Source organism: Marmota marmota, unplaced genomic scaffold, assembly GCF_001458135.2.
Source record: "Marmota marmota marmota unplaced genomic scaffold, marMar, whole genome shotgun sequence".
NCBI classification, from domain to species: domain Eukaryota; kingdom Metazoa; phylum Chordata; class Mammalia; order Rodentia; family Sciuridae; genus Marmota; species Marmota marmota.
In genome coordinates, this window is record NW_026000211.1 from 32739134 (window position 1) to 32753637 (window position 14504).

The window sequence follows — 14504 nt, forward strand, 5'->3', positions numbered from 1 at the left end:
TGGGGAAGTAGCTGCTAAAGCACTACGACAGGGTCCCCATTACCTCAAAGATTAAGCCTGGGAAGACAGGCCTTAAATATCTACACCAAGCTGAGAAGGCAAAGTAGATGGAAAATTAATAGAGAGTGACATCCATGCTGGGCAATAGTCTCTATAGGGCATTCAAGCCCTAAAGCTCTAAATATCCTAATCACCATCTCCAAGATGTGAAGGTACTAATAAAAGGAGCAGCCTGGCCAGGCTGAGACCCTGAGATGTGTATATACAAAGAGAGTCATAGTGATTATGTGAGCATGCTAGCATGTTCCTTTTGCTAGTACAAACTGAGATGCAGAAAATTATTTTGGAGAAGTCAAGAGAAAAAGCAAAATAATAAGAGGGATATGCCAGACTTACTCAGGAGACTCAGAGAAAAGTGGCCTCTGTAAATGTATAAAATCTTGGTGTGAGCAGCAAAATTAACGTGTCTTTAAGTTTAAATATCTCTTTCATAAACAGAGTCAATCTGTATCCCAGGTTCCTAGCCATTGGTCTCATGTTTCCCCGAAAATACAACTTAGAACCTACAAGTGGGCAGAAGGAATTAAGAATTCTTTCCAAGTATAAATTATGTATCACTTTATTCCACTCTCTCTTTACCTTCATTGGGATGCTTCCAAATTGACAAAGAAACCTATTTACTGTTAATTGATTACCACTCTAAATTCATTGAGATTGCAGCAGTAACAGGCATCTCAAGCAGTTCGGCTAAGATTAGCTGTAGCACATCAAGGGGGAGGAGAAAAGATGTGGCTGCGGCAGGCTCTCCTAACAGGCAGTGGACTTCCAATGTCAAGTATACATGTTCAAAATTCAGGACGACAGTCTTAGTTATTCTGAAAGACAAGTTAAAACACAAGCATTCCTCTTTGCAGCACAAAATGATGGTCAGTGGGAATGAAGTCAGAAAAAAGAATCCTTACTTGTCCTATGGATTTTCCATTGCAAATGGATCAACACAGCTTCTCTACATGTTTACTATAAACTCCCAATAGCAGATCTGTTGAAAGCATTAAAAAAAGATTTTTTTTTGTACAGACTTGGCTCCCCAAATGTAATGAGTATTAACTTTCAAAGTTAAATAAATAACAAAATAAATAAATAAAAATCTAATGTTACATGGGAATATGAAAAAAATTCTGTGTAAAAAAATGTACTCAAAAGAGATGTATTTTATTTCACAACATTTTTGCAAGAAATTACTTGCCTATAATATTATTCATCCAATAGTAAAATTTGCTGTACAAATTTCTATTCCACAAAATGAATAAAATATTTTCTATGAAAGTCATAGTTAATTATGATAAATCCAGAGGTCAGAGGTATAAGAACAATCAAAGGGGCTGGGGTTGTGACTCAGTGGTAGAGCGCTTGCCTAGCATGTATGAGGCCCTGGGTTCGATCCTCAGCACCACATAAAAATAAATAAATAAAATGAACATATTTTTTAAAAAAAAGAACCATCAAAAGAAAAAATAATTGAAATTAATATACTTAAAAACTTTAACCCAATCTATAAGAATGACAAATTATATTACAAACATTAACATTAATTTATTCATTCAATATATACAAATTGAGTTATTAATTCAAGCCAGGCTTTATTTTAATCATAAGAAAAAGTGACAAAAAGCCCCTATACTCATCGATCATATAAGCAAAGAGAAGATGTGGTGAGACAGACAATTAAAAAAAATAAATCTGTGCTGTGTGCTAATGAATGCTATGGAGGAGACTATCACAGGAGAATGGGAAAGAGCTGATACTTGGGGAGGGTGTTTCTATTAAATAACAAGTGGTCCAAAAAGGCTTTTCTGACATGGTGATATTTCAACAGAGATGTCAAGAAAATGTGGAAATAAACAATTTGCTTATGTTGGAGAAGATGATTCTGTTCAGAAAGAAAGAGCTAAAAGGTGGCCACTGTGGTTGAATAAATGAGAAAAAAGTGGAACACAATGTAAGAGCATTCAGACTAAACAAAGACGGAAAGACATTGTGTAGACATTGGATTTTCCATTGCAAATGGATCAACACAGCTTCTCTGCAGAATGAAAGAAAGAAAGGGCTAGGGAAATATTTAGTAGGTTAATGAAGTAGTCAGAGTAAAAAGTTTTGTTGGGAGGTCACAGTGGAGGGTGCAAAAATGTAAAGATGGGAGCAGCAGCCTGGATGTCTATTTCCATATGGGGCAAAGAGTTCAGGGTGATTGAGGTTTATGTCCTGGAATTGCCATTTACTAAAGAAGAGAAGATTATAGGGTAAATAGAACAGGTTTAGGTCAGGGAAGTAGAGTTTTGTTTTGAGGATTTCAAAAATGAAATGACAGTAAAGATATCCAAGAGGAAATTGTTTGTGTGTGTGTGTGTGTGTGTGTGTGTGTGTGTGTGTGTCTGTGGTGTCTTCCACTGGTCATATTACTGAGAAAAATTATTGTTGCTGCAAATAAGAACCAAATCATGGAGTAAAAGAAAAAATGTCTGAAGATGAGATGCCTGCAGCAGCACAGAAATATTGGAAGACTATTGAACTAAAATAGCCAAAATGCCATAACTGAATGATCTTTGGATTTCTGACATCCTCTAGGTTTCAGCAGTCTCCTATCTATCTCTGAAGCAAAGTATGACTAAGTTCCATGAATGAGTGACCCAGCTCTACCAAATTCAGAGGATATAAATTCTCAAAGTCATTTCCCACAAATAAAGCTCCAGGAAAAAAAAATAAAAAGCTGTTTTATAGATTATGACAATTTCCTTCTTTGGAAATAAGGACTTGTTCTAGGCCTAAGAACTGAAATTCTGAAAGTCCCATCATTTGCAGACTGCACAGTTTCAAGGGACCCATGTACAAGCACCAGACCCAGTGTATTTCAATTCTGTGCCACTGGTAGGAGCAGAGTAACCTTGCTCAGACCATCAAAATTATGCTTATTTGTCCTTATTTATAAAAGAAAGCAAATAGTACTGTTCAGACAGAGTTAAAGATATAAGAAAAATATAACATCAAGTAATATGGTATATAGCATAGCATTATTTAGAATACAACGCATGTTTAAAATGCATAAGAATTGTTAGTTCCATCCTTTCCCACTCCAGGCCTTGAGGTGAGCTGGACAGAAACCAAGACCTTTAGTGTGAGGATTTGATTAGTCATGTAGTTGAATGAGTGAGGTCTCTTGATATGAATTAATTTATACAGTGGGGAGGCCAAGAGAACTAAATTTTGAGCATTTACTATATACAAGGTATTTTGTAAATGCTGATCAAATTAACCTCCAAAACAAACATACCAGGTAAATATTTTCATTCTATTTCATAAATAAGGTTAAGTGATTCAAGAAACACACACCAGAGCCTGCAACCAGTAATTGTTTCTTGACCAGGCTTGATTTGAAAACCCCTTCACACCTCATCACTCTGTCTCCCTGGAGGCTGTTTCCCACCCTGACTCTGTTGCCTCGTGCTGTTTTACAACATGATGGCCAGACCAGGTCACCAATCTAAGAATAGCCTGTGAACATGACCCGTCTAGACTTTTGCTTGTCTGTGCCTCTCTTCTCCGAGTCCCTCCCACCATGGTGCTCTGTCTGTACTTCGGTTTTTATGATCAAAGCCCCTCTTTAAATCAATGTTATTCCTGATCAGTCATCTAGGCATGTCTCCAGCCGGCAGCCTGGTCTGCAAATACAGCCTTCAATCTCCTGTGGCCATTGCTATTCAATTGGCAGAAACCTGAAAGTTGCCTTAAGTGTTCTAAGTCACTCCTCACATGCAATCCTTCACCAAGTCCTGTTGTTTCTAAACTATCTCTTGAATCTTTCTACTTCTATTTTCATAACTGTCTTTCTACACCAGGTCACCAATTCCCTCTCATCCCAATTGCTGCAGTAGCACTATTAAACATTTTCTTCATTGTCTCTCTTCCCCACTACTAACTTTTGTCCATATATAGTAGGATTTTAAAGCAGAACCCAATTATGTGCCACCTTAAAATACTTGCTTTACTTCCAACCGCAGACCAAGGCAATCGGTTTGCTATTCTGTAGTGTATACTGCCCACCACCTTGCATAACCTGGCTTTTGTTCTCACCTCCATTATCTATGTAACAGCCATCACCACCTCCTTCCACTTCCAGAAAAGACAAAACTCCTTCCTGCCTCTGAGACCCAGTTCCTCTGCTCACTCAGGTGCAGAAATGTTACCTCTTTGTCTCTACATTCATCTCGTTTGTCTTAGAGCAATTCATAGTCTGTAAATACAGAGTTGGCCGCTGAGAGAAAGAACAGCCTTCTAGAACATAGATAAGAGCAAATGTGAGCATGTAGAAAGATCTTGACCCAAACTGAAAAGAGATGTCTTGGAGAAACTGGAAAAAATATTATTATTATTTTTTAATCTTTTTTTTTTTTTGGAGGGGTGGGGTTCCTTTTTTTTTTTATCTTTTTTGGAACTTGGGGTTGAATCCAGGGCTTTGTGAATACAAGGCAGACACTTTGCCACTGAGCTACATCCCAGCCCCCAAAATATTATTTTTTGAGACAGCCTTTGGGTCCCATTGCAAAACTGTGAATTCCATGAAGGTAGAGCTATGTCCTTTAATCACCAGTGCACTCGGCCTTATATATACAGTGCACACAGCCTTATATATACAGTGCCTGATATATAGAAGTCATTCAGTACATAGACTATGACTTAATTCCTATGAAACTGAGTATGACAGTCACTCTGGACACTACTGATTAGTATTTACTCAGTTTATTCTTTTTTCTCTCAACAGTACAGAATATAATAGGTATTTTCCACAGATACTTGTGCCTAACAACCTCACAAAATGGTTTGCTTGTAGTCATTGATGCTTGTATATGGATAATTTTGTAATCTTGTTTCAGACTTAATTTTCATTTAATGAATCCATGACCCATTTCTTCTCTCCACTGCCTCCCTCCCACCAGCTCTGCTCTCCACAGGCTAAAATGTCATGTGGCCTTACCTTGGCTAACAGGTAATTCACAAAAATAAGTACTTTGGCACTTCTTTTGTGACTTGCTACCTTAACAGAGGTCTTATGAATATTTCTTAGATAACTATGATCGTCATAGTGTTTTAGTCAGCTTTTTCGCTGCTGTGACTAAATGACCCAACCAGCACAACTGTAGAAGAGGGAGAGTTATTTGAGGGCTCATAGTTTCAGAAGTCTCAATCCATAGACAGCTGGCTTCATTCCTCCATTCCTTACAGGGCTCCAGGTAAGAGAGGAACAACATGGTAGAAGAGTATGGCAGAGGGAAGCAGCTTATGTGGTGATCAGGAAGCACAGAGAGACTCCACTCGCCACATACAATTATATAGCCAAAGCCATGCCCCAGTGTCCCACCTCCTCCAATCAGACTCTGTCACCTCAGTTACCACTCAGTTAATCCTTATCAGGGGATTAATTCAGTGATTGAGTTAAGACTCTCACAACCCAGTCATTTCTTCTCTGAACCTTCTTGCATTGTCTCACATGTGAGCTGTTGGACACCTCACATCCAAACCATGATACATAGTAAAGCTGACTTTTTATTTAATAAAACATATTTTTAAAGTCTACATTTATTCCACTCAAAATTTTTATTTGTACAATGAAATTTGTATTAATTTTCAAAAAAACCAATTAAGGATATATTAGAATGTGGTAGATTTAATGTATTTTAGAATTATGCTAAATATAGAACAAAACCAATGTATTGGAAAAGTTATTATTACCAAACACATGTTTAATGTCTACATTTGTGAGAAACTTTTTCACATAAGTTATATATGCCTCTAAATAAGAAGTTATTATTCAAATTTTACAAAAAATAAAAGGCTCACTGAAATTAAGAAAGTTTTCTCAATGGCTGGTAAGGGGCAAAATCACAAACTGGAACAAAGATTAAATGAAGATAATCAGTTTTTCAAGTAATTGTGTTTATGGGATCAGAAAGTAAGTAAAGACAGCTATTTAAAAAATTGATCAGATTCCTCGTCTATTTCTAAACATTAATGCTGCAGGAAAATAATCCCAAGATCTCAGTGGCTTATAACAGTAAGCATTTGTTTTTCTCATCCTGAGTCTGTTTGTCAACCACAATTTAGCTCACCCTGACTGGTATCACTTAGCCTCCCTCGCTGGGCTTGAATGTACTCCAGCCTGCATGTCATATTCAGGTCTGTGTATTTCTTCATCATTCTGAGACAAGAATATCTGGGGCAGATGGCAGAAGCTGAGTGGTGAAGTTGAGTGGCAACAGGTGACAACACATTTATAGCTTCTGCTTCCCTTCACATTTCATTGGCCAAAGCAAGAACATGGCCAGAATCCATACCAAGACAGCAAGGAACAGGTTTCACCTAGTTGACCATCTGAGGTGGTGCCACATTATGTAAGGAAAATGAATAAAGGTCTAACCTAAAAACATGAGAGAGTAAAGAACTAGAAGCAACAATCTAACCTATTGTAGCATTTTTACTTCTAGTCTTTGAGGTCAAGCAACAATCTTGGATCCAATTACTTAGAGATAAAGTAAGATAAACAGATTAGGTCAACCACTTCAAAGCTAATTTATTGACAAAAATGCTATTCTGAAATGTGCTCTTAACAAAATTAAAGATAAGGATGTAGAGCTGTTTTAAGAATATTATTAAGAAATATAGTAACTAGTAGTTCCCAAATTCCTGTAACCAAAGAAAAATTAATTAACAAGAGAAAAGTTTTAAACCTGTAGTATCAATAGCCGTTAGGCTCCAAAATTTGCCATAAGGTATTAATTTATAAAGCTCACAAAGATATTAAAAATCAATACAAAAATAATTAAGAACTTAATATTCTATTTAATATGAGGGGTGGAAGAAAGTTTTCAAACTCATAAATGTAGAAAATGCTAAGAAAAACCTTGATAAAGTTGTTCACATTATAGTGTCAAAAAAATATTTCAAAGAATGTAATTTATAGAAGACTTATCAAAAATCTTCGGTCAATTTTTAAATGCTTTACATATTTAAATGGAAAAGAAACAAAAAAAAATCCCCCAATTAATTTCTAAGGCCAAAGAGAGTGAGCAAGAATTACAATGAAGAACAAACAAAGTATTACTATGAGTAATAATCAAATGACAGTTCATACCTATTGAAAAATTAAGGATGAAAGCAATAGATAATAATTTAAAATAATTGTCAATGTCATTTTGTGAACATCATTCCAGACATCTTATGTACATTTTATCTACATAAGAGGAAGAAAGAAATAGGAAGGTAGGAAAGAGGGCTAAGGAGAGATGATCTGACAAACATTCAAATTCAACCAAAGTTACGTTTAGTGAGTGAACATTAAATTTATTTTTAATTTGCCAGAGGAAAGAAAAAATAAATTAAAGAAAATGCTAAACTTCTTTAAAATTTTCTTTACCATGTGAGATATTAATACTTTAAACTTTTTTTGGTACCAGGGGTTGAACTCAGGGGCACTTGACCACTGAGCCACATCCCCAGCCCTACTTACTTAAAGACAGGTCTCACTGAGTTACTTAGCACCTCACTTTTTGCTAAAGCTGGCTTTAAACTAATGAGTCTCCTGTCTCAGCCTCCCAAGCCACTGGGATTACAGACGTTCACCCCCCAACTAGGCTAATACTTTAATGTTAAAAATTAATTCTAAATTTTTAAGTTGGAATCATTGTACCAACTAGCAACATGTGTTAGCTTTAGAAGTACATATTATTGTCCTGCTTTCAGAAAAGATGAAGAAATTTGTATACTTTCAGTTCTTCCCATTTCTTGTGTTTTGTTTTTAAATTGTATTCAATACTTTATCATGATTTCTATCATTCATATTTTCCTATCACATTTTACACTGGCTCAGGCTAGACAAAATTGCCCTCTTTTTATTCCTTAACCCTCCCAAGATCTTTTCTGTTTTAGATTCTTTTACTCACTTTCTCTTCTTGGCACATCTGCTCCCAAATAGTTGCCAGGCTGGCATTTTTTTTTTGTCATCCAGGTCTTAGCTCAGGTCCCCCTCTAAAAAAGTCTCCCCTAACCTCTGACCCTCAAGATGCTCAGCACACCACCTTGTTTTCATTTCTGAAGAGTATTTTTTACTCTGAGAATCCCTTGTTCAGCATTTATTTTCTGTATTTCCATACTACCATGTAATTCCATGAAAGGATTTTTCTCTTCACCACTTCCTATTATAAGTGTGACTGACACTTGAGGAAATCTGTACTTTAGATTGGACAAGGGCTTGTATCTAGTCCCAGCAAATTCCCTTGTCTCAGCTGGGCATCAGGATGTGGGAGACATGCTTTATATTTTTCAGCTTGGTGTTGTTTATCTATCCACATTACATGCTAAATCATTTTAAAAGAGTTCAACTCTATTTTTTGTTGTTATCGCTGCTTTTGATGCACTTTGTTGGGACATTGTAATTACATGTAATGTTGGGATTCAATGTGATGTATCTGTATATGCACATAATTTGATCAATTTTATTCCTCAGTACCTCCCCTTCCCCTCTGCCCTTCCTCCTTCTGATCCCCTTCTATTTCGTGGGGTAGATTTTTTTTTCTCTAGCTTTCACATATGAATGAAAGCATGAACCTGGGCCTCACTTATGGTACTTAACATGAAGCTATCAAGCTCCATCCATTTCCCCGCAAATCGCATGATTTTATTCTTCCTTATGGCTGAATTGTGTATACATACTACTCCATTGTGTATAGATATCACATTTCTTTATCCATTCTGTTGGTGAATATCTAAGCTGGTTCCATAACTTAAATAAAAGTGAATTGTGCTGCTATAAACATGGGTATGTATGTGTTGCTACAGGATGCTGACTTTAATTGCTTTGGATAAAAACTGGGGTGTGGTGTAGCTTGGTCAGATGGTAGTTCCATTTCCAGTCTACTGATTTCCATAGTAGTTGTACTAATTTACAATACTACCAACAGTATATAAATGTTTCCATTTTTATCCATTTTAAGAAAATTTTTAATTAAAATCCTCCACACCAACATCATCAGTTTTCAATTCTGCATACATTTTCCACAATTAATATTTTAATTTCTTCAGTTTGATTGTGTAAAACTGAACCTAAAAGGAAGAGATGATGATATAAGCTAAGCAATGATAACACAATCACCATTGCTAATTGCAGATGTCTTTGTGAGTTAATGAAGAATTTATTCCCTTTCCCCCATAAAAAACAATCATGTAGTCTTCAGAAATTCCATTGATGGACATCTTTGAGAACCATAAACCACATGTAAGAAACCCTAAATGAATGTGAACCTTAGGTCTGACTTCTCCACATTAACCTTTTGAACATCTTCTCTATTTTCTAACATAAATAATAAATTCTTCAATAATCTAATTTAAGCCAAAGTAAATTCTACAACAACGCTCTTAATTATATCTATGATAATATATTAATATTGGTGAAGTGTTAAGACCAGTGCTTGGTACTATATAAGTGTTTAACAAATTATTAAACAAAACTGCTTTTAAATAACCCTAATATTCTCAAGACATGCTGATGTGACATTGCCTAATTACCAGTACAACAAGATATATATATCCCAGTAACTACATTCAAAATGCATAATACTATGAAAAGAAAGAGTAAGGACTAAGTTAACAGAGAGATATTGGGGACTTTGTGGCTCTGTGTGTGGGGACTTTATGGCTGTGATTGAAAGGAAAAAGGAGAAACTCAAACAGCAGCTACCTAGATTACCAAGATTGTATGCTCCAATGGGATCCCAGACACGGACTCATGACTACTCCTTCTCACCCTTATAACAATGCAATTTCTCTGAACATTTTCCAGGATCCCAAAATTATGAGTTTCTGTATTCTCTCAGCCAACCCACAGTACTCCATTTCTTGGCTTCTGTTCCAAACAATTATAATGAAGGTGAATATAGGGAGTTAAGGAGGACATAGAATGTCCATATGGTAAGGGCAAGTAGGATTAGCCATGGGTCAGCACCTGGAAGTCCATTGGAACATACAATCTCATTAATCTGTTCATGTAAATGCAATATTCTTTCCATTTTATTACATGCCACATAGAAAAATATCCTGTTGAATCCTACCTCCAAAGACTTTTCCCTAAGCAAAAGTAATTAGGTACCTGCTCTTTCCTTAAAAAATGTGCTTATTTTGTTCCAAATTATAATGCCATCCTCATAAGGTAAAATGGCATTACCAAGGCAAAGTACAATGGAACTTGGATCAAGACCTTGAACTAAGAGCTAGGAGTATAACTCATTGGTGCAGGGCTTGTTCAACGTGTGTGACATCTTGGACTAATTCCCTACATTGAAAAACAAAAGAAATAAAAGAAAAAAAAAACTCAAACCTATTTGGTTAGAGTACTGCTTGTTCTTGATTCCCTCACAAGTGGGTTAAAGTAATGCAAATCCTCCATTTCTTTGCTGGTCTAGTCTCTTTTCTGTTTTTTGTGTGACCTGCAGACTTACCTCTCTGATCTAGACATCTTCCTTAACATCTTTCCACTTTGAAAAGTTTCTAAAATTTTATCTCCCTGTTTTTTTAAAAGACTCTTGTTGCATTGGACCTTTTGAAAAATTGCTTGGCTCACCTTTTCCACCTTTTATAACTGCTATTAAAATATAGTATTATTTGAAGAAAACAATTTTATAATAATTCTTATAGAAAACTATATAAAATATCAACACACAATGTCTTCTTTATCTAAATTACGACATTTCCTTAACACAATTGCTGGATACTGAAGCACATCTTTTGATTACAGTAAATCTCTTTGGTCTTTTTCTGTGTTTCATTATTTCTCACATATAAAACAGTCCTGAAGTTTATTCCAAAATGGGCTCATAGACCCTCAGCTGGCAACTCAGATCTTGATCATATCACTGAAATCAAAACAGATTTTTTGTATATCTCTAGACCATATATCTATTTCTCTATATGCCTATACTGCCCTTCTGACTATCAGTCAATCAGGGTTACTGCACTAACATGCAATAAAGATATAAAAGGAATTTTTAACGGCCAAATGCACTAGAACTAGATTGAGTCTCAGCCAATTTTCCCTTGAGCCCAACTTTATAAAGTAATATTTGCTTAAACAATCTAGATATATATTCCACATGACATTCTAAAACACTGCCCACCTCCATCCCAGAGGGGTTCTCATTACTAGTACAGCACCAAAATAATGCAAAAGAAGCCATTGCATTTTCTGAGTTAGTTACACAAAACTCAACAATAATCACACACACCACCCACCATATGCAAGTGCACTCTATATTCATATAAACCTTACTACAATATTATAAAATAATATAGCTAAGGTACTACCTGCATTTTCAAATTATACCTCCTATTCTTTTTATTCCCTCAAATAAACTGTGTGCTACCATATTTATTCAATCATTGCCGAAAACTAATGAGAGTATAAATGTAGCTGGCTATGAAAAATAAATGCCCAACAGCCAGTGTAGGTTATGTATTAAGATATGGGTTATATCCAGGCAGGTTATTTCTGTAGGGACTTCATTCCCACAAATCCTCCAGCATATATGGTGTTACACAACAGATTGCTCTGTCAGGGCTTCTGCCTCTGAATTCCAGGTGTGCTCGATTTTGCATCTGTTACTTTACAAATGCATCAGACTTGAACGGCAAACCATATGGCTCCCCTTACTGGACCTACTTTCAATCACAAATATGCACAAATTACAGGCACAGAGGCTGGTGCCATCTGAAAATGCCAAGAGTGAATGGTGTCGGGTTGGGTGCGCAGACATAACTCAACATGAGTACAACAGCCCTAGAACGTACTGTCTGGTGCTTCCCAGCTGACCCTGATCTATGGTATCTGGATAACAAATGTGCACATTTAGAATAGCCTGTTCCCTTACTGCTCTGTGCTGGGAATCAAACAAGTTACAAATAGCCCTAAGTCCAAATACAGTAGTGACAGGCAATAATGGTGTCATTATCAGGCCATAATTCTATGCCTATCACTGACTCCCACTGGCAATAAAAATGATAGCCTGTAGCAAAGTGGCCACTAACAGACTCTAGCAAGGGGATAGCAAATTGCACTTAGTACCTTGATTATATCTTCAATTAGCTTTGGGTGTGAAGGTGAGTCTGTGTGTGTGTCTGTGTGTAAATGAGAGACCTAATGACGCAGCTTTAATGTGTGCATCTGGTCACTGGTTTCCTAGCAAAGAAAAATTAAGTAAAACAAAACAGGGATGTTCTTTTTCTTTCTTTCTTTTTTAGGAATTCTTTTCTGATATCACCAGCTGATGAACTATTGGGAATTGTATTTTTTACTTCTTTTTAAAACTCATACATGGGTCTCCAAACGTTCCCTCAGGACAGGATGCTTTTTGAGAATGGGAACTCTCTGAAGGCCAAGAATCCTGGGTCATCCCTATATACTCTCTCAAGCAATGGGAAAGTGTCCAGAGAAAAAGATCTGCTTGAAATTTCCAAGCAAGGAGAAAACAGAAAATTGTTGACCCTACATATTCATACTGCCTTAAGAAAATCTTTTGTTGAGGTTGGTGAAGTTGTGGTCACCCTCCTGATATTATCAAGGACTGATCATAACCACCATTGGAGACAATCTCAAATTATAAGAGTTTTTCTTAGGGGGCTGGGGATATAGCTCAGTTGGTAGAGTGCTTGCCTTGCATGCACAAGGCCCTGGGTTCAATCCCCAGCACCACCAAAAAAAAAAAAAAATAAGAGTTTTTTTTTTTTTTTTTTTTGGTACCGGGGATTGAACTGAGCCACATCACCAGCTCTGTTTTGTATTTTATTTAGAGACAGGGTTTCACTGAGTTGCTTAGCACCTTGCTTTTGCTGAGGCTGGCTTTGAACTCGCAATCCTCCTGCCTCAGCCTCCTAAGCCTCTGGACTACAGGCGTGCACCACTGTGCCAGACTCAGATTATAAGAATTTTCTTTCTGAAGGAAAACAATTTCCTGCTGCCCTACCGAGTGCTTTAATGAATTCCTTACATACTTTGTGCATCATAAAATGTCCACACAGCAAAAGTGTAAAAGAGAGCCACACGTTAACGTTATTTGACAGTATTCAAAACAAGTCTAGTTTTATAGAGACTAGAGAAGGGTTGCAAATGTTAACACAATGAGAAACAAAAGTCTAAGCATTTAAATTTGGAACCAAAGCTAACATGATCGGAAATGTCTGTGTGTTATTGTTCTAAGCTTCTGAGACTTTGACTGGTTCTAAAAGTTTAGACTTACTCAAAGCAACCAGTAACAGAGCATCAAAGTTTTCTTGCACCACTTGGCTTTCTCAAATTCTCCTTGCTTCCTGGTGTGTGGTGAGGTTGGCTGTATTTCACTGTTATTTATATACTTGTTATCAACTCAGGCAATGAATTCTACAGTCAAGAGCATCATATGCTTTCTTTCTTTTGGCCAATTGTATTGATTTAGTTCTTTCTCATTGGCAGATAAATTCAGCTTATGGAGCAGCAATTATCCAGAGGGAACAGTAATAAGATCCACAAGATATAAGGAGCTTACTTAAGCTGCCTAGACTATCCTTAAAACTGATGTTTAAGACTGTTTTTATTTATGCAAGATCAAAACCTCAGTGGCCCCACCTCGTTAATCTTGTATGCACTGCCACAATTTACAGCTATAGGCATAACTTTCATAAGCCCAGATTCTACCTTTATCAAAGTGACTTAAAAGAAATAGCCACTTGTGTTTGGAGATCAAAGGCTTGACAGAGATTCATGGCTCTCACCCAGGCAAAGTCAAGTTGTAGGGACAGTGGTGTCAAAACTCCTAAAACTGGGGATACATCACAGGGAAACATGAAATATTACTTTGTGACAGGTTTAAGTTGACCCATTTTAACTGATTCCATTTTATTGTCCTATCTCCTAGTATTATACCAATTTCCATTAATTATGCAGGAATAAACTGAACAGAAGAGAACAGAACATTTCTTGGCCATATTGTGACCAAACTAATGAGTTAAACTAGAGGCCAAAGAGGAATTTGTTGACATTGTCTTAATAGTAAGTATCAATAAAGTTATTAACTATTGGTTGATTCAAAGAAATATATGAATAGTATTCACTCCATGTCTTAACATTGTCCCATTCTAAGATTGTTAAGTATATTTACCTAAGTAGAGAAATTTTCACATAGATGTTTAAGAATTTCTATTAGCAAAGAGCTGGAGAATCATAAATATTATGCAGCTTCCAACAGAAATGATAGTCTTATTTATAAATCACAAGAAGTATTCTCTTACCTAGGCCTTTGATCTCCATGAAATTGATGTTATGTGTATCTTTGGCATTATCAATGGATCTCTCCTCCAAACTATATAATCCTCAAAATTAGGACCTCCTAACTAGATGCTGGGCAGCTAGTTAGATTCCCTTATCAGTAAATTGA

At 36.3% G+C, this 14504-nt stretch overlaps 1 non-coding gene across 1 annotated transcript; it reads left to right on the plus strand.

The window, feature by feature from the left end:
• The first annotated feature begins 12717 nt into the window (after positions 1–12717).
• Trnaa-ugc lies at positions 12718–12790 on the plus strand. The gene has a single exon. It is a non-coding gene; the product is annotated as a tRNA-Ala (tRNA).
• Positions 12791–14504: the final 1714 nt, after the last annotated feature.